Source organism: Sebastes umbrosus, chromosome 23 (genome assembly GCF_015220745.1).
Source record: "Sebastes umbrosus isolate fSebUmb1 chromosome 23, fSebUmb1.pri, whole genome shotgun sequence".
Classification (NCBI taxonomy): Eukaryota; Metazoa; Chordata; class Actinopteri; order Perciformes; family Sebastidae; genus Sebastes; species Sebastes umbrosus.
In genome coordinates, this window is record NC_051291.1 from 22,573,429 (window position 1) to 22,595,484 (window position 22,056).

The 22,056-nt window shown below is 40.5% G+C and overlaps 1 protein-coding gene across 2 annotated transcripts in view; it reads left to right on the top strand.

Annotated features, from left to right (window-relative positions):
- The window catches only part of tafa5a (TAFA chemokine like family member 5a), a 193,654-nt gene that overhangs the window by 151,801 nt on the left and 19,797 nt on the right, over nt 1-22,056 (top strand). The gene's annotated exons all lie outside the window — the stretch shown is intronic.

Here is a 22,056-nt window from a genome sequence, read left to right on the forward strand (position 1 = left end):
CCACCTGACTATTACTACAACCTGCTCCACCACCTGACTATTACTACAACCTGCTCCACCACCTGACTATTACTACAACCTGCTCCACCACCTGACTATTACTACAACCTGCTCCACCGCCTGACTATTACCACAACCTGCTCCACCACCTGACTATTACTACAACCTGCTCCACCACCTGACTATTACTACAACCTGCTCCACCGCCTGACTATTACTACAACCTGCTCCACCACCTGACTATTACTACAACCTGCTCCACCACCTGACTATTACTACAACCTGCTCCACCGCCTGACTATTACTACAACCTGCTCCACCACCTGACTATTACTATAATCTGCTCCACCACCTGACCAACAGCCGCCCACCTTGTTGGGAATTACTGGTTTAACCTTTAACAATCCATTGTATCTTACCAGCTTATCATGTTTTTGAATGTAAACAATACCTCTGATAAATAAGCGCTAACATGGGTGTAGGAAGCATTGAAAATGTGGGTGGGACAATCTAACAGGTCTGATGTCATTTCCTGTATTCTGGTGCCTTTTAAGTGGTGGTTTGATTTATATGACTATACTACTATAAGAACATTTCTGGATACATTTTGTAATTTCATTCATCATCATCATATCAAGTGGTTACATATTTGAAGATATTAAAAAGCTAATAGTGCAGAAATTGATTCCATGACTAATTCATATTCATCTTAAATCATAATCACTCATTGTTTATTAAAAGGACCAATGTAGTGTGTAGTAATGTAGTGGTGTGGTTGCAGATTGCAACCAACTGACTACCCTTCGCTCACTCCGCCCTTTCCAAGACTGCGGTGATGTGAGCTGCCAAGTGCAAAACCGAGGTAACGCCATACGCCATCCTTATTAGGGATGTGCATTCTGAGGGAAAAATAGAAAATCACTGGGAATTAGTCGATTCTTTCTCAAAAATCGTCACAGCAGCTGCTCCGCAGGGAAAGAGAGACACAGTTGGGGAAAACGTCATGTAGGGTCGGCACATTTTCCATCTAACGCCGTGAATTAAGAATTTATTTCAACCATGTTGTTAGGACAGTGGACGAGGCCGGTGGAAAGACAGACCAGGATGGTTTTGGTTAGTTTTATTTTGTTTCTGTCGGGTTTGAATGACGATATGTTCCACTGCTTGAACAGATTTACCTGCTGAAACTACGAGGGCCGCGGTGCCGCTTGCACGACACACACACACACACACACACACACACACATACACACATGCTGACAGAAAAGAGCTAAACTGAACGTGTCACACACGTTTTACCGGTAGTGACGTTACTACCAGCGCCTGTGACGGTTAATACAAGGGAAATATATTTATGTTTTAAGACGGGACGACCGCAGTTTCACAGGCGACTAATTGTAGCTGTCATGTAAAAGTAGAATAGAAGACTATAGAAGTACAAAGTACCAGAAAGGAGAAATGATCAAGTAAAATACAAATACTTCAAGTTGATTTAAGTACAGTACTTGAGTAAATATTCTTAGTTACTTTCAACCACTGCAAATAATTCCTGCCTTTTTCGCTTGACACCAAGCAAGAAACATTCCCATTCTCTACATCTCTACTTCGAGTTACCTGCAGCACAAAGACAATGACGGGCCATATGAGGTCAAAAATGCATCAAAATCGGGAGTGTGAGGAAAGTTCCGACATTAATCTAAACCTCGCAGTTGGATACAGAAAAAAAACCAAAAGGTAAAAAGATAGAATCAAGAGTAAAGGCAGATTGGCCAGATTTTGATCTGTAACTCAGCACTTTTCTGGCACAGAGTGAGGGTGAAGGTGCGGGGATGGAGGAATTGTGTAGGAGTGAGAACTAGATTGCTTCCTGATGCGGCTGCCATGCCAGGTTGGGAGGAAATGACATCAGGCATCAGTAGAGAGGTGCGGGGAATAGCCGGAGAAGAACAGAGGAGCAAAGGATGGAGAGGAAAGGGGCAAGAGGAGGGGAGGTGGAGGATGGATCCAGAGCTCAGCCAAGCAGTACTCTAAATACATAACTAATGTTCCTTGCGGTGCAACTAGAGTCCCGGCTCATTTATTGTCTCAATAAAGCTTGTCTGACGGCCTCTGCATCGGTTATCAGTCACAGAACCGTCTTAACTGGGTCAAGACCGCTGGGGTGGGGGTGGAGAGGGGGAAAGGGAGAGAGGGGGAGAGGGGGGATCAGCTCAACCTCTCTCCCTCTCTTTCTCTCTCTCCGTCTTCGGAGCAGCGGTGGTGGCAGAAAGCACAGCTGGGGCCCTGTTATCGCTCACACTTAATGGAGAGAGGTCTTGGAAATTCCAGGACAGATATATTTGGACCGTTTATCCTTTGAAATGCACACATGCGGCCTAGTGAAGGACACCTGGCGCATACTGCTCGTGCTAGAGTCAATACCCTCTTTTTGATGTTAACTTCTAATTATTCATTTTAATTAGGGCTGTCAATCGATCAAAATTAATCACGATTAATTGCACAATTTTTTATCTGTTCAACATGTACTTTAAAAACAGATTTGTCAAGTATGTAATACTCTTATCAACATCTCATTCATTCATTCTCTCAACAACTCATTCATACTTTCAGCTAGGAACTCCATTCACGCTTTAAAATGTCCCAAATATGTCATACATTCTGGGTATTATTCAACTATATAAAATATTCAACGTTGTTTGAAGCTTAGAAAAAAAAAAATTCTCAGATTTGTAAATATGCTTGTTTTATGCAAATGTATGTATATGTTAGGGCTGTCAATTAATCGCAAATTAATCAGACATTTTTTATCTGTTCAAAATGTACCTTAAATGGAGATTTGTCAAGTATTTAATACTCTTATCAACATGGGAGTGGGCAAATATGCTGCTTTATGAAAATGCATGTATATATTTATTATTGTAAATCAATTACCAACACAAAACAATGACAGATATTGATCCAGAAACCCTCACAGGTACTGTATTTAGCATAAAACAATATGCTCCAATCATAACATGGCAAACTGCAGCCCAACAGGCAACAACAGCTGTCAGTGTGTCAGTGTGCTGACTTGACTATGACTTGCCCCAAACTGCATGTGATTATCATAAAGTGGGCATGTCTGTAAAGGGGAGACTCGTGGGTACACATAGAACCCATTTACATTCACTGATCTGGAGGTCAGAGGTCAAGGGACCCCTTTTAAAAATGGCGTTGCAAATTTTTCCTCGCCAAAATTTGATGTAACTTTGGAGTGTTATGTAGCCTCCTTCATGACAAGCTAGTATGACATGTTTGGTACCAATGGATTCCTTCAGTCTAGTTTCATATGATGCCAGGATCTCTCTAGCTTTAAGACTGAGCACACTGCAAACTCCGAAAGATTGATTGCATAATTATGGTGTTAACTTTGACAGCCCTAGGCACAATGGTTGGTTTATTTTACATTCAAAGTGACATGTTAAGAGTCACTTTACTTACATGGCAATGAAATGATGTTCCTCACAAGCTGCTGTTTCTCAAATAAAAACAATCTCTTTTTTTCCCCTGGCCTTTTCCATGCTAGCTTCTGTCAAAGGAATTTAATAACATGGAAAATAGAGGAGAGAAAAAAAGGTGCAATTTTGAAAGTACGTAGGACGATGAAGCCTGATAAGTCTTTGTTGCTAGAGGAAGAAAAGGGCCTTTTAAAAAATGAAATGAATTATCATGAAAAGTACACTCAAAGGCAGCATTAAATAAACCGAACAACCACAGCCAGAGAGCTGTGAAAAAGTTCTTTTCTTAAACCCAGTCGGTTAGGGATAATGACGGATCATTTGTGGTCCTTTTTTGAAAATACAAAAGAAGTCCAACTCCAATCTTAAACTACCAGTACATGCATTCAGAAGAGCAAGCATACCTTCACAATATGCCGTATTTCAGCAAAAGAAATGGAATGCGTTTTCTACAAGGAAAACTATCCAAACTGTGATTTATGATGTAAAAAAAAATACTTTAATAACAAAATTCAATAAAAAAGTTAAAAAGATGATCAAACCTACAACAATACAGCAACAACTTTGTTCTTACTCACTGTATTACTTTTTATATGATGAGATTCTGTTCGGCCAATTTCCTGATAACATTTAGAGTCATTGCTGCTCCTGTTTTTTCATAATCACAGTTTAAGATTATTATGTGCCTGACATATTGTGAACTTCTTTTTTTCAATCAGGGTAATTATCTAAAGCGGGAAAGTGTTTTGACTCAAAACATCACATATTCCATTACTATTTCATTTTGTTTTCTTGCTCTAATTATTAAATTATCATACACTGTAGCAGCTGAATAGTCAATGAGTTCATAGCTAGCGGCAAATAAAAAACAAAAAAAGCTGAAGGCAGAGAACTTTCCAGATCCACTGTGCAGCTTGTCCCTGCTCACACTGCCCAGCCTGCAGCCACAATGGAAATGACACCACAAGCTCCAGGCAGAGTGCAAAGCTTTAAACATTTTTTTGGGACTATCTATAATAAATATGTTTTATAAATCTTTTACATATAATTTTTTTTTAGCATTTAGCTGACAATTTGAATGAGAACAATTTGTAGTGAGAGAACAGTTTTGGTCAAAGACAGATTTTCTGCAGAATTAGAAGCGATCAGACCCGGCGGTGGAAGAAGTATTCAGATCCTTGGTTATAAACCATAAAGACATATTATGCAAGAATTGTGGCTTACCGTTTGTAAACACAACATTCAAAATTGCCCCCTCTTCCTCGCGGCTCAACGACTAGAGAAGTCCACGTACCCTGAACACAGCTCAGTGTACCACCTGCAGCATCACAGACGGCAGCCAGAGTGAAAGCCAACCCCACATTCACTCGGGTTTAGGAACCAGCTCTGTCTGATTTGTGTTTCACCTCGCAATATTTGTGTTTTTTCTGAGCTGTGTCCGCCATTTTCGTAGTTTCTTCATGGTGCGTGCTTGCACATGCGTGGGGCAACACACCCTGTGCCCAAAGGCTGACGCCCAGAGATATCCCGAACACAGCAAAATACAAATCCAGGCAGAGAGCAGGGTCTCTGCAGATACAGACATCATCACACACTTCTAGTTGGTCGTGATGAGTGAGAGGGATATGTTTGTATGAGTTTATACATTGGTCTTTAGGGAAATCCTGCATAGTTTACCTTTAAGGGACTGTACACAAATTATTCAGGCTGTTCTCATACACTGTTCGTAGCTGTACATACGAAAAGTAATGCACTGTAATTTGTATATGTCTCACAAAATCAATTCGTACATAATCCATATATTTGTGAGCCAGGAAGTATAAGGAGCGACAAACGCTGTGTAGGGAGGAGGTCAGAGTGGATGGGTGGGTCGAAAAGCACCGGACTTTCAGCCAGGAAACCGTGTATATTCCGTGTAAAACCAGAAGTCAAGAGTGATCTATTTGTCACATAACTCTGTACTTCAGTTACGACACTTCCGTCGTTATTTTAACCTAAACCACAAAGTTTATTTTATAAAGACTGCATATGTAACAAGAGCAAATAGACACGTTTTGCTGGACATTTGTAGGAAAACGCACAAAAAGTGTGGAATAACCTTTTATAACATATTATTGTCTTAGGATATGTCTTAGGTCTTAGGTTGAATTGTCTTAGGTTGAATTATTACAGAAAAATGGGGAGGATTGTGTATGCATTGTTTTTGCTGAACGGAGGGTCGACTTTTTTTGAGAGCAGAGAAGGGTCTTTAAACTTTTTCACATCCAAATTTAATATTTCAGCCTCCACCTGTGATTTATTAAAAAAAACGATCAAATAGTTGCAAATGATGGCTCTGCAGTAGTTCACTGCCATATACAGAGGACAACAATTCTGACTCGGGTTTATTTTTGTCAGTTGGCAATTAGAACCAATATTTCAGTTTTGGGGATACACTTGGATCTTTATGTATATTACATCTACAAAAAGAAAATAAATAGTGAAAGGTCAAGATGAGAGGTGTTAAAATGTTTATCATTTTGTTGTATTTTCCATAAATTTGGAAGTTAATTTCCAATGTGTGCATTGGTGGCAATTGTAAAAAATATTTTTCCATTAATATATATATAAGGTTTTAATTAGCTTAGGCTATCTTCAGTTATTTTTGCATTGCCTCTTTTATTTATTAATTGTGACCCAAGTTGTACCAACTCAGTGCTATAATTTAATATTATATAATTTTATTTATTTATATTTTCTTAATTTATATTTTTTTTTATTAAGGGAAGAGTGTGGCAGTTTATTTCTCTCAGTGTATAGGGTGAAAAAATTTGTTTTATAATGATGGGTGGGCTTTGCTTTAAAAAAAATAATAAACGGAAATATAACATTAACCCCCCCCTCCTCACCCCAGGAGCTTTCATGTGGTCCCTAAGATTTTGGTGAAATAAAACCCCATTTTGGATACTATACTTGTCATTTTTTTCTGTAATAGCTATTCAGTGTATTTACGTTCTCTAATTACCTCTCTGTATAGTAGTTTTCTTTGTCAGTGGCAGAGTCCACCATTCCTGGTATGTGTATATCCATATGCACAAACAATAGTCGTACATGTACGTGGATACATAAACAAGGACACGTGCACATACATCCACCGCTGAGTATTCACAAAGACCAAATGACCTGAAAATAATGAGCACTAACAGATTGGAGTGAAACCAAATCGTCTTTTATAAGCTGCCTTACACATAACAGCAATGATTATGCTCTTATCTGCTTTGGGGACTGGACTGAGTTGAATTATCATTCATGCTGTACTGCTGTTTTGCTTAATGGAATTTGTTTAGCGGGCTTTGTAAGGGAGTAAACAGGGAATAAACAGATTTATGGGGAGCTCTGCCAAGTAAAAGGTTATGCATAATTTAAGGCGGATTAGTTTGGATGTAGAGGTCAATAAGGCTAAATAGACAAGAATCATCAACATCCAGGAAGGAGAAGGGGTGTCTTGAGGGTCCGGGCCTCCACCAGCTGTACAAACTCTTTATTAACAGACGCTAAGGCTCGCTCCCATGCATCCAGGAGCATGCATTAGCTTACATTAACACACTCATACACACACACACACACACACACACACACACACACCTTAATCATACATCAGAATGCACACGAGCAGTTAACAGAAGGCATACTATAGCAACTAATTATGTCAGCGTGTTTATTTCTGTTTGCAGCCACAAGGCATTGTTCTACTTTAATCTAAGTATGTCACTATGTCATTTATCATCAACTTCAACGTAGTCACCTTCATTACCGTCGGCCACATCACGATCACAACTGTCATCATAACCCATCATTACCGCACCATGCTATCATGCTGCCGTGCGTGTCCATTTGTCACAATTTCCTTGCTCCTTGCGTTGTTTACGACGTGTTCACTCAGCTGCTGATAATGGCAGTAGAAGCAAACAGGGCTTGTTGGTTTCTTCTCTGCTTATTTAAAGTCGCCTCTGTCAGACAGCAGTTCAGTCGTGGCACATCACACAAGGTATTGAGCCTCCGAGAGGTTGAGATGGAAAAAAATAACTGAAGATAGTAATGATATGGTGATGGGCTGAAGTGTCACTTTAGTTTTGACATCCATTTTTCATTTGGTGTTCAAATGAAGCAACTTTTTTGTACTTTCTCAGGTTTTAAAGTGCAACTTAAAGGGACTGTTTGTAACTTCTTACATGTATAAATCGTTGCTGGTCGGTGTCCCATGCGCGCTCGCGTGTGTCTACGCTGTTCAGACTCAGACTCCAACACAAACTACAGTGAAGCACCAAAACCTCTTGGTTGTATCTAGTGAAGCCCGTCTGTTAAACAGTGTTGGCCGCGGTCGGAGGACGCGGGGGAGACCGTAGCTTTGGTCTCCAGGACCGGAGTCTCTGCTGAACTCTGCTCCTCTGCTCCTCTGCCTGCCTTCACTCACACACCACGCTCCTTCTCTCTTTTTCGCTCCACTCTCATGTGCATGGGCGCTCACTACAGGGCTCCGCAGAGAGAAACGTTATCGTCTCCGACCAAAACTCCGGCGTCTCCCCTGTTCCCTCCGGCCGCGGTCGGGAGGCTGAAGCAGGAAAAGCCAACACTAGGATCAGCATTGATTCATGGAGAGACCTTCGTCTGGTCAGCTAACATTACTGCCAAGCAGCTGAAATATAGAGTGATATTGTGCTTTTAGCTGACGTGTGTCTCCTCACTGTGTTGAGCGATGCTCCTTCATGTCTATTTAGAGTGAGCACAAGCGCCAGCAACAGGACGCTGACTTTAGTTGACTTAACGGCCACAGGTGTCGCTGTTAACAAGACATTTATGATTCTTACAAACAGTCCCTTTAAGTCCCTCTTTTAGCTTGAAAACACTACTTGATACCTGACACCTTTTTCAACAAATTTAATGCCCAGATATTATATATCTATCTATTCATAGAACCATAGTTACATTTGTAACCATTTAACGTCTACTGTATATAGCGGCTCCCGTTTTCCGCTTTTTTACCGGTCGAAACCAGCTGTAGTGTGTAGTTGGCGTCCTTGTGTTTACATTCATCAATTTTGGCTAAATTTGTCGTAGAAAAGGTCATTTTTGGACCCCATTTGAGTTATGTGTTGTTTTTATACTTGATGCGTAAACAGATTGGCGTGTACTATGTCGGTTTCTCTTCCTTCTAACTTAATGTTTTTATTTTTCTATTTAATCTGTTAATCACTGAACCAGAATCACATGGTTCAAATATCAAATGTAATGCAAATAGTTTTCTGTATAGGAGTTTTGAGCAGGTACATTTGTGTTTACCAGCTGCTTCCAGGTGTCAGGGGTTTACCATTCACTGCTGATGTACTGCTGTCTCTGTAGACACTGGTGTGAAATGATCTCTTTCCCACATACTCCTGTTCGCTCCGACATTTCCTCCTCCTGCATACAGTGCCTTTGGGCTCTCCGTCTTTGTGTGCATGTGTGTCTGGTGGATGCACGTGTATGTGTGTGTGTACGTCCACAAATCAGGGGTTGCTGTTGGCGTTCAGCTGTGAGTAAATGTCAGAGCACATCTGCGAATGAACGATATCAGCAGTACCTGGTGGCCTGTACACACACACACATACATACACACTGAAGAAAAACAAGCCTGGAGCAATGGCACGCCACAAAACCTGCCAGTTATGCACCACAATGGCAACTGGCATAAATAGTACGCTGGGAAAGGAGGATGTAGCTGGAGGCAGCAATGTGGCAACTGGACTTCAGTGTAGAGCTTCAGACATGGGAGAACAAAGGGGCACTTATTATGGCATGAGTCTCAGGTTATTCATAATAAAATGCATAATCAATATATTTATCATTCTGTATATATCTAAGGTAGGGCTGTCAAAGTAACGCAAACTCATTTTAACACCACTAATTTCTTAAATGCATTAACGGAACTTGTGATTTTCAAGTTGCAGCAGGCTCAGTTTTAAAGCTAGAGTGCAGATACTGATATCATATGAAACTAGAACACCTGATGAATCCATCGGTACCAACCATGTCATACTAGCTTGTCTTGAAGGAGGCTAAATAACAATCTAAACTTGCGCTAAATTTTGGCGAGGAAAACATGTCCATTTTCAAAGGGGTCCCTTGACCTCTGACCTCCAGATCAGTGAATGTAAATGGGTTCTATGGGTACCCACGAGTCTCCCCTTTACAGACATGCCCACTTTATGATAATCACATGCAGTTTGGATCAAATCATAGTCAAGTCAGCACACTGACACACTGACAGCTGTTGTTGCCTGTTGGGCTGCAGTTTGCCATGTTATGATTGGAGCTTTTTTTATGCTAAATGCAGTATCACAGACACAGATTTTGGTAATCACGTATCTTGAAAAAAACTTTTTTTATATTCGCTAATGAGAAAAAGGAATAGGCACAAATTTCTCCTATGTTGCACTGTATAAAAGTTTCCTCCAAAACAGGCTTACATCTCGGTGAAAGTTGCCACCAACATGTTGCATGAAAGGCTGATTTTTTTAGGGACCAGTGTGTAGTATTTAGGGGCACCTATTGGCTGAAATGGAATATAATATTAATAAGTATGTTTTCTTTTGTGTATAATCACTTAAAATAAGAATTGTTGTGTTTTTGTCATATTAGAATAAGCCGTTCATATCTACATACAGAGCGGGTCCTCTTCATGGAGCTGGCTGCCAGAGCAGACAAAGCAAACACGGGCTCTAGAGAGGATTATTCACCATTTTGCATTGGCCACCATAGTTCTCCTACATGCTCGGGGCACGGATGAAGTTTCAGTCGGTTGCGATCTGCAACCTCACCGCTAGATACCGCCAGATCCTACACACTGCACCTTTAAAGGAATAGTTGACATTTCTCTTTCTTGCCAAGAGTTAGATTAGAGGATCAACACCACTCCTGTCTGTACAGTCAACATGGAGCTAGAGCCAGCCACCGGTTAGCATAGCTTAGCACAAAGACTGGAAACAGGGGGAAACAGCTAGCCTCAAACAAATGAGATACAAGTTGTTAATTCGTGAGCTTTAGAGGTGCTGATTGGCAGATTGACTGAGAGCCAGACTAGTTGTTTTCCCTGTTTCCATTCTTTATGCTAAGCTAGGCCAATAGTCTCCTGTGTCTAGCTTCGTACTTAAGGGACAGAATGAGAACTTCCCATCTAACTCTCTGCAAAAAAAGTGAACTATTCCTGTAATGAATTAGTGCCACCATCAGGAGTAGTGGCCCGTTACTGAAACATCTGTCTCGGTAGAATGAAGCAAACTGATATGACCGTTTTTAATCATTTTTTATTTAGTAAGAATGAAGGAAAGAAGTAAGGGAAAAAAAAGAGAAATACAGAGAGACAGACAGAGAGATAATAATGTGTAGCAGACTTTAACTTTAATTTGAAAACAGAACTCTAATTTCAGTCTTGTCTATAAAGTGAACCCAGTTGTGAAGCATCTTTTCAGCGTCTTTTCCTATTAAAGATCATTTAGCACATCAAACAGTTTAGACGAAGCAGTTATCTGTTTTGTAAAATTTGAGCAATGAATTTCACATTAAAGCGTCCGTTCCCTTTTCTTTATTTATTCAAAATGTTTGAACTATCAAAGTTTTAAAATAGCATAGATACATAAAAGAGGCATATAACATGCACCCCCATGTGTTCATTACCATAGATGTTATATTCATGGCGGTAAAAGATTATTAGGTGCTCTTATGCACACACAAAGCCGGAGACACCCACACAAGCATACATGCATGCACACAGACACAGGGCTGAGGTCCGGAAATGTCAGTCAGCATGCTATCTCATTATTTCTGCCTCTTAAAGTTTCATGAGTGCAGAGGAGCTATTTGGGACACAAATTCACTTCGCCAAAAAACCTCGGGCTTTTTAAAAAAGGGGCTTGACAGCTCATAGTGTGCAGATACTCATCAAGGCCGCCAAACGGGTGGAATAATCTTATGAAAATCAGGCAAGGCAATAGACTGGAAAGGAACAAGCATGGGAAGGAGAGAAAAGAGGAGAAAAACAGAGTAGGGGAGATGAAGAAGGGAAGGGAAGGAGTAGAAATAGAGGGCAGACATAAAAGCGCAGAAGGAGAAAACAGTGTTTGTGAGTGAGGGGGAGATAGGGAAAATGAGCTGAGATGAGCTGAGAGGGAAAGGGATAGAGAGCTGGTGGCTAATTACAAAGCGGAGGGATTTATTTCTTTGCATTGGGTTTTTTTCCTCGCACATCCCTCTGAGCCTCCTCCTAATTCCTGCCAGGCTCGATTCAGGTTTAGGGAACGTCTGCCTACCACGGCAGGTCAGATAGTGCAGTTAATTATCCAGATAGTTGAGATATGTAAAAGGAGACATGGGAGGGGATTTCCATGATGAAAGCAAATCTCAGAGTCTTAATGGCACTCAGTTGGGCTTTTTTCAAGCCGTCTTTTGTTTGACTTTGTTGCCTGACATGTCAGCAAAAAGATTATACTGTGTGTGTGTGTGTGTGTGTGTGTGTTTCATATGTACAGTGCAAATGCTGATTATACAGTAGTGTGCATGTGTGTTGTAGCTTTTCTGACATCCTTATTCCCACCAATTTAAATGAAGTGCCATGCAGAATAACAGAAACCACAAATAGAGGGCTAAGGAGGCTTTTTTTGGTGCACACGCTTTCATGCGCTGCAGGGAAATTTGTACACTTAAAGTAAGAAGAACTACATGGGGAGAAAATTCTGACAGATTCATGGTACTAATTTGTGAAATGAGGACACGGTGAATTTATTAAAAGGCTATTTGACTCGCCATTACTGGGCGCGGGGGGGCGATCAGCACATCGATGCATTAGAGAGAGGCCAAGGTGAGCAGAAGTGGCAGCCAATTGACAAATAGCAGAAAAAAAATGTGTGTGAATGTTTATGTGTGTGAGGGGTGTGAGAGCGCTCCATTTTGCAACCAGCTCGTTGCAGTGAATCAGGAGTGATGTTGATTTGCTTCTGTCAGACAGCAGTTCAGTCCTTGCACACAATCGGACGGGCATACAGGGTGCTGTGCAGCACCACACTAAATAAAGCTGGGCTTACACTGTACGGTTTTAGAAATGTAGTTGTGTAATTCCTACATAAGTACATCGTTTGTGATGTAAAGCCAAAGCTCACCATTTATGTGCTCACACTGTACGGTTACACTGTACATGGAAATAGAAGAAAAAAACACGGCCCGTTGGCCCCTGAGGACCGTTCAGGCTGTTGACAGTTGTCAATAAAAATGAGTTTGAAAGCTCCGAGGCAGGTAAAGTTTGTTTGCTAGCAGAGGTCTGTACAGGTCACGATGCTAACAAGGCAGAAACATGCTGCCGTGATCATCTGGGCCATTCATGTCTGCTGAAACGTAAAAAAAGAGGTACTGGCGTATGTGGACTCGCAGGTTGCTAGGAAGACGTGGACAGTATGGCTTGTCCATTTGCAGAGTGAATTGGAGATAAGCTAGCTACGTTTTCTGATATTTATTGTACATTGATATCTTGATAGCTACGCTCTGATTACTGTAAAAAGTAGAAAAAAGGTACCGACGTTGGAATGACGTGGGAATCGGCTCTTGGCTCTGCTTCAACTGTGCGAGAGCCTGTGGACGGCTGACCCACATGTCAGAAATTCGTCCACCGGCCGGTCGGGAGGAGTACATCGGTCCTCGTCCCCTCCTGTACGCTGCACGGCAAACTACGCCTGACAAAGCTGAAATTCTGTCCAACTATAAAATGAGTCGTGCGGCTCAAAATTCGGGCCAGAAACGGGCTGAAATGGTTCAGTGTATGCCCGGCTTATTGTGACTCAAAGAATCTTGCACATGACTGAAATAAAGAAATATAAGTAAGAATAACTATGCTCACATTTTCATTCACATAAATGTGTTAAAATGTGTTGAATTTTTTTTCTTTTAAATGAATGTGCAGTCCAACCATATCTGGTGTCCAACATCAGCAGCCCTTTGACACACTGCTGATTCTGCTACTTGCCCCCCCGACCATATCTGATCTACACAGTTTGTAATTATCTTATCAGATCTTCTTATCTTAGCACCATCTCTAGAAGAGTGCTGCACTGCATTATTACCAGATGGGATCTGTCTTTAGGTCTACTTTCTGTCTTTCTCCTCTGCTTTCTTACTATCTTCCTTCTCTCTCACACACACCAACACATCTTTCTCCTGCCATCTCAGGCTTGGCATGGCATTAGACAGAATTTATTAGGCCAAGATGCTGGCTGTTGACATGAGTGTGATCTACCATTTGGTGGGAAGATAAGTGTCCCATGGAGGGTGTAATAATGTTCTCTCCCTCTCTACTCCTTATCTCCTGCTGATGAAACCACGGCTGATACCTTCTCTTACACATTGCATCAAACCTGTGTGTGTGTGTGTTTATTTCTGTCCACGCCTGCTTGGGCCCACTGGTGTGTTTGTGCCCGGCTGCCTGCGTGTTTAGGGGATGTTTTTATTTCATATCAACCTTGAATCTTATAAGTTTCAACACGAGCCACTGCCCTCACACCAGAACAGCAGTGATATGGTCCAATGGTAACGGATAGTGTCGCTATCAGATAGGGGTGTGACCAAATGTCGTGCCAAGAAATATCGCGATATAAAAACATGAGGATATGCATCGTCGAGACAAAAAACTGAATCACGATATCAAGGCATAATAGGTACTACGTACATACGTACATACGTCCATACGGGCTCCTGGGCTGAAGCTGCAGCCTCTTCCTGCTGCTGTTCTATGCCTATGAATGGAGGCTGAGTACGCGTCATATCTTTGGGGTACAACACATGCGTAGTAAAATCTGCTCTGCCCTCGCCGAAATTGAACCAATCGCAACACGCGGCGCAGCATCAGTTACAATGAGCATGTGTCAGAGCCATGTCCGCCTGTGACTCAGCCTCCTTTAATAGACAAGTTGACGCTATGCCCGTTGCTGTAAGTGCAATAGAACTTTGCAAGTATAAAGCCAAGATACGTTATTACACCTGTTCAACAATCATAAACACGATGAAACGGTTAAACATGAAGGAAAGCAACGTTTCAATCTGCTCTGTCTGCTGTCTCTCATCCACCAGGAGGAAGGACTGATATCATAACAAATGGATTTATAGGGCAAACAACAGCATTGTTTTGCATTTTGTGTCTTTTGAATAAAAGGCTACTTTTTCAGTCATATATTTTCATCATTCAAGATTTGTTAAGTGATAAGTTAATGTTATAATATCATATTGTATCGAGATCGTGATCGTGAACCCAATATTGTGTATCGTATCGTATCGTGAACCCAATATGGTGTATTGTATCGTGAGCTGAATGAATGGTCTCACCCCTACTATCAGAAGATGTTGCTGGGAGATGAGTTTAGTTAGTGGCGTGGATCCAGATGTGTCTTAACTTGTTTTTACAGTTTGTGATTGCTTGACATGGTAAATCACAGTAATTGGACCAGTCGCCTGTTAGCCAAAAAATCCACCTCAACAAATTCTTTGCATTTTCAATTACACTATCTGGCTATGAAGTCCAAAGAAATTTAAACAAACTAGGGGTGGTGGAAATAATCAATAAAGCATAGTATCGCAGTATTTTGCATTGGCAATAATGTATCTATACACAGACGTCAAGTATTGATCTTTTATTATATAAACTATTAATATTGCAAATACAATGTAGACTGTAATATAAACAATTCAGTTTTCCAGGTGCTTGATGCAACATTTCTGTTTTTATGACTGTAGGTCAGTCTATCTGCTTTAATGACAATCCCATTCTGCTATAATAAAAATGATTGGAGTGAGATGAGACAGAGTGAAAACTGTATTTTATTAGATGAAACGGATATTGACAAACTGCTCATGACTTAAGTATGGTGATAATATTGTATCGTGGGGCCTCTAGTGACTCTCACCCCTAAAACCAACATATTGATATACAAAGAAATGGTGAGAGTCAAGTAGTGTGACTGGTAGAGTTGTAATCTTGCAACAAATAGTAGCTTTACAATCTGTTGACGCTAATACATTGTTTTACCACTGTCTTTGGGGTATGTTGTACACAATTGGATCTGAGATTGATCCAAGAACCACCATAGCTGAATATTAAAGCTCCACATTGACAAAATATGGTTAAATACAAGCTTTTATCTGTCACTTGAGCAGTTGGCTGTTTCAACCATATTTAGCCATGATTTGGTTGAAATGTGAGTGTTGGGAAATACTGAACATACAGATGGATAGCAAAGAAGTGGATTATGCTGCAGAAGTAGTTTGAGAAGTTTCTTTGGATTTTGATACTTTTATTTCACTGTGAAACTGGGTCAGTTGGAATCCTTTGCAACTTCTGTGAATTCAAGCTAACTACAGCTGACATCATCCAAAACGGAGCAAGCTACAAGCTTTTCGTAGCCACCTTTCAAGTCTACAGGTGTGAGTGTTTGATACTTAAAATGTGTGTTACTGGTGGAGTATTCCTTTTAAAATCATTAAAATCAAGTGTTATGTTTTATAATGACAAAATCAATGTAGGGCACTAATAATAGCTTTAATTTCAGATTACAAGAGTTAGGACCTGCATTATTTAATTTTGTGAGAAGCGCAACAAGCTGTAAATGACAAATCATCAACTTATAAAGTTACATGTTAATAAACAAATGCCTATTAACACATCTAGAAGATACGGAGCAACATTAGTATTTTTTTGGAGTTGTGTTTCTGGACACCTGGCAAATGTAATATTAAGTCCAAGATTCACTCTCTTTTACCTCAGTTTTGGTCTCCACCAACTCGTGAGGGAATATCTGTCTCTTTAGCTTCTAAATGTTCCACTATGTTCATGAGCTAGTCGCTAACTCTGTCTGTCTGCTGTTTCTGACAGGTAATGTACGTGTGTGTTTATCACAGCTTTGTCGCTGTAAACAGTTAGTTGATGTGACCGGAAATGACAATGTCAAGAGTGGTAGGACAGAATCATAACGGTAAAAGCTAAAATACCAAAAGAAAAAGCTAAAAGATGCTAAAATTCTCATTAGACCTGGGGGGAACTGCACAGTTGGATGATAATTGTTTGTGCCTTTGACACAACAAACAACAACTTGTACACTACCCATGGTCATTTGTTCCATTATTGATATTAAAAAACAGATTGATTATAGCAGCTTTAAGTTGTGGTGTTATAATTGTTATAACTTTACAATGTCAGTAGTACAAATGTGGAAATCTGTTCTGTCAACATGAGATATCTCCGCGGTTACATTTAATATCATTCATCTGACACACCTGTGATCATTAAGGTCTCCACAGCAGCAATCTGATGTTCGTTTTATCACGGGCTTGTGGATGTAGAATATCTACATGTAGAAATAATTGTAGTAAAACTAGAACTGTGGATCAGTTGCATTCAAGGTACAGCGGACAGACGGCGACTAAGTTAAAGACTGAGAATCGAGTCAATCACAGATAAAGCTGTTTTATAGTTTTTATTTCTGCCCGCATGCAGAGAGGAGCACTTGTACACACCCAGAACAGCATTCATTCCCTCATTAATATTATTTACCTGACGCCACTATACATCTTCATCAGCTGAGGGTCACCCCACTGGATGGTAATTTAGAAGCGAAACAAAACCGGTTAGTGAATTGTATAAGTGACCTTGCTGACAATGTGATAAATTCACAGTAATGGATTAAATAAGAAAAGGAAGGGAAAAAAATCTTGAACACCGCCAAACCTCGGGCTATTACAACTGACACGTTTTTCCCCTTCACCTCAGTTAATGGTGTGTTTTCGATACGTCCTCTAATTTTCTCTTCTGGTCTTTTACTTCCCTTTTCGGTTTACAAAGCCGAGTTTACATCTTCTTCCCTCACTTACTGCTGCTGAGGTACAGCTGGTTGTAGATGCAGGTTCAGAACACTTTCTTGTCCTTTAGATTTACATAAAATGGAAATTCGTCTTTGGCACTGGCATACTTCACATATCAGGATAAACCACACAAAAGACCAATTTCAAGAAATAAATAAATATGTGATAAAATGTTTTAAAGATAAAACTGGTTCTTTAAAAAGGAGAAGCTGAGGGCTAGCGGAGTCATAGTGTGTGTGGGTGTTGGAGCGAAGAGCTTTAAAGACGCTTGTTGAAAATAGTCCCAGTGAATTGAATAAAGGATGTCTTGAACTTGGGACTCAAAGTGTGTGGCTTGAAGGCAGAGAAAGGGTGGGGTCACCGAAAAACTGGATTGCTTTTTTCACTCTCTTTTTTTTTTCTTGATTGTGATCTTTCCATATCATGAAATCCCGAGATAAGAACATGCTCAATGGTCAAATGTGAAAATGTTATCAACATAGTCCCAGGCCAGTGGATTTTGTTTTCATTTACCGTTGCCAGCGACCAGCTTCTTCCCCTGCTCTTTGATGTTGATCGGATCGTACTGTAGGTAGAACCTATTCTATCTCCCCTCATTCTGTATTCTCCATAGAGCTCCTCGTGACCTTTGGGATCTACGAAGGCTAACAATGTCTTGTCAGTAGGAGGTTCTCTTTACGCCCCGCTGGCAACTAGAATAATATCATCAGCATACATTATGAGTTAGAGATCACTGCTTTTATAGTGCACTGCATTTATGTGTATGGAGAAAAGCAGGGGAGATGAAACGCATCCCTGAGGAACACTTGTGTTTAGGTTGGATGGGGTGGTAAAGCTGCAGCTGGGTAGAATTGGAGCAAATATGATTAAAAAAACAGTCACTATATCCTGACAGTAGTGCATCACACAGGTAATCTGAAAAACAATCATGTGTCTCTGTGTCCTCCGGTGTCCTCCGGTGCTCCTCATGGCATCTGCAAGATTTCGCAGACTGGAGGAAAACAAGCAATCAGACCTGATGTGGAGCCTTGCCGTCTCTGAGCAGCTGTCAATCATTTGTGAACTCTGATCAAACGGTCAAACTAGGCAGCGCTGATCAAATATGAATCAACATTCTGTTACTGTAATGCCTCTTTCATTTCATAATCATCTTGTATTGTACTGTTTAGCTGTAAAATGAGAAAGTCTGCCTAGTTTGACCGTTTGATCAGAGTTTGCAAGTGATTGACAGCTGCCTCCATTGAATGAACAGCCAATAGGAACGCTCTCTCTCTGAAATGACCTGTGATTGGTCAAAGTCTCCCATCACAGGCTAGATTTTCTAAAGCCTGAAAACAGAGCCATGAGGAGGAGCAGAAGTCTAGTTTTCTCTCACAACACTTGAACTTTCCAAAGCGTCTCAAGATGACTTCTGTTATGATATGAAGCTATATCAAAATAAATTGAATTGAATTGAATTTCAATATGCTGAAAGGTTATTATGGAATGTTTGCCAAATAATGATGCCAAAAATCTTCTGCCTACAGCTGCTTTAAGGCCAGGGTATACTTAAACCAAACTGGTTTGTAAGAAGTGTTGTCTAACCACATCTGATTACAAATGTTTTCATTGTTGTTTCAAACGGCCACACTCGAAGGCAGGGTGAGAGAGGGGTGACACTCAATTGTTCAAATGGGGATAATGGCACACACTTTCGGACAATCTTTTTTCGAAAGCATTCATGTTGTTGTACACACAAAAAGTGATGGAAGTAGTGAGAGGAATGGCAAAAGAGAGCTTGGGAGAGAAACTCAAATCGTGCTTACTTTTTAAACCCCTGCCCATCTACCTGGCCAGTAGCTCCATGAAGTGGGCATACTATTCAAGTTGTTGGTTTGGGAAAGTCACAGACATTGTTGATGCAGCTCTCCAATTCCGATGTTAGAAAGGTGCGAGGGGAAGGGGGTTTCTTAGGGATGCAAACTCAATGGTGGCATTACAAACACCCTAATCCAAAGGACCAGATAGAGGCTGGCATTCAGGACAGACAAATGCTTAGCATTTCTGAATATCCAGAAATGGACAGCCAGTGATTGGCTTAATGGTTAAACGGCATGGCACTTTCTAGTTTTCAGATTTTTCATCTATTTGAAATTGCATTGTTCGCCACGTGTAACTTTGTCCCTGAAGTGAAAATATTCAAGTCACTCATGTTTCAGATTGTTTTTGTGCGTATAACTTTGAGGCGAACTACAGTAGCACCAAGCAATTCAACCTCAAGTAGCATGTCAGCAAAATGCACTCAACAATAATAATGCTCTACATTGGTGTCAATTTCAAGCTCACTCTTTACTGTGCTGACACAGTGTTCATAGTACTTTCATTATTTAGCTATGCGGTGCTTGAGAAGGTATACATATTTCATAGATTGATTGATATATAGATATTGTTTATGGTGAACAGATATTAGCATTGGGTACAGCGCTCACTGATGATCTATATGTGAGGTTACGATAGCTACTGAAGGTGCCCTTAGAGCAAATTTATAGATATGGAACCAAGCACAATTCCTACATGCTTTATAAGAGAGCCAGCGTGCCATGAGCGCCATGGCAAAGAGAATATGATGTATGTATGCCCTATAATTCATTCTGAGTTCCACTGTTATCCATTAAAAGAATGCTATTTTCCATCCATAAATGCATACGAATATGAGCATAAATGCTTGTATCTGTCTTCCTTTATCTTGCCCATATTCTGTAATGGTCAAGAATGTTATCTTGATAGGCTTATCCTTTACTTTGTCTTCGTCCGCTCTGCTTCTATCTCAGTTCATCTCTTCTCGTTTTCTGTCTTTCTGATTTACATACTCAGGTGGTCATGTGTTTTTATTCTGGTGATTGTGAGCCAGCCCGAGACACTGGGCCCAGCTTAGACACTTTATCTTTAAAAGGGTTTCTTATTAGACTAGAAAGCAACTCATTACGTAGAGTTTACGTAGAGCAAAATAATATTTGCTTAAAAAAAATGTTGTTTATAATTAAATCTCCACAGGGTACCTTTGAGGATTGTTTTTTAATATTTTGCTTTGCACCTTCATTCTGGCTTATTATGTAGTCTAGTGCTGACATGTATTATAGAGGCACAGGTTTAATGTAAATTTGTGATCCTTTGACGTACTTTTTCAAATGCTCATTGAAGATTCATTCTACCCCATTGCTTCTCATACAAACAAACTGCATATATCGTGTCTGATTTAATTTACTAGTTGACTGCTGTTGCTATAGAGATACTGTAATTATAGCTGATTAGTAGGACTATAATGTGGTGACAATAGAGCAGTGGCTCCCAATTTTTCATTGACACTACCTGTCGTGTTCCAGAAGTAGTTTATTTGAAGTGATTTTTAATGCAATGATATTTACTACCGTTGACTATAGAAAAGAGGATATTGTTACTGTATTTTTTAAACGTTTCTTTCCTTCATGTTTAACCGTTTCATCGTGTCTATGCTCGTTGAACATTTGTAATAACGTATCATGGCTTTACACTTGCAAAGTTTTATTGCACTAACTTACAGCAACGAGCGTAGCGTCAACTCGTCTCTCCATCGTGGCCTCTCTGATCAGCTGTTCACTGGCTGCACTGTGTGTGTTGATGTGTGTTGCGCTCCGACAAGGCCTATTAAAGGAGGCTGAGTCACAGGCCGACATGGCTCCGGGGGTATGGCACATGCACATTGTAACTGAAGCTGCCGCCGTGCGTTGCAATTGGTTAAATTTCGGCGATGGCAGACCAGATTTTACTGTGCATGTGTTGTACCCAAAAGGTATGATGCGTACTCAGCCTCCTTCCATAGACCTTGCAGAGCAGCCGGAAGAGGCTGCAGCTGCCCGAAGCCTGTATGTATGTCGTACCTATTATGCCCTGATATCACGATTCAGTTTTTCGTCTCGACGATGCATATCGTCACGTTTTTATATCGCGACATTTCGCGATATGCATCGTCAATAGTTGACGACTAATCAATTCATCTTGGCAGCTCTAAAGACAACGTACAGTAGTTGTCTACGTGGCGTTATGTTTTTACGTAACATTTGATTACTGATTTCAGGTGCTTAGAGCAACAAAATGTCAGCTGTTGATCTCATGTTCTGCAGAATCAAAGAGCTTACTGTTTTGCACATAGAGTATGCTCAACACGCACAAATGTATAAAAGCATTCACAAGTGGTGTTGTCATTGTCCCTGCACTAGCAGCTCCTACTGATTGGTTTGAATGATTTTTCAGTGGGGCAAGGATCTATAACTGTTGTTAGATGAAAAGAAGCTCAGTCTCAGGTGTAAAGTAGGAATTGCATGGCAGTGTGCATCCTCCAACACACCAACAACAGAGGTTGGTAATGATCCACAAAACCAAAAAGAAATGTAGAAAGTGAGATACAGCAGAGCTGTCTGAGACAACGTTCCAACTCAAAAAAGTACAAATTACAACATGTTACGACAAAGTCTTGCGGAATGCATTAAATGTCACAGATTTTTAAAACTGCTTATGAAATATGAGTATTTCTTGTCCCTTGTAGTAGAACCTACAACATATTTCATTCAGTTTAAAATGTCGCAGAATGAAAGAAGGGCCGTAAACTTGCTAAATATCATTTGTGATGTTTGAT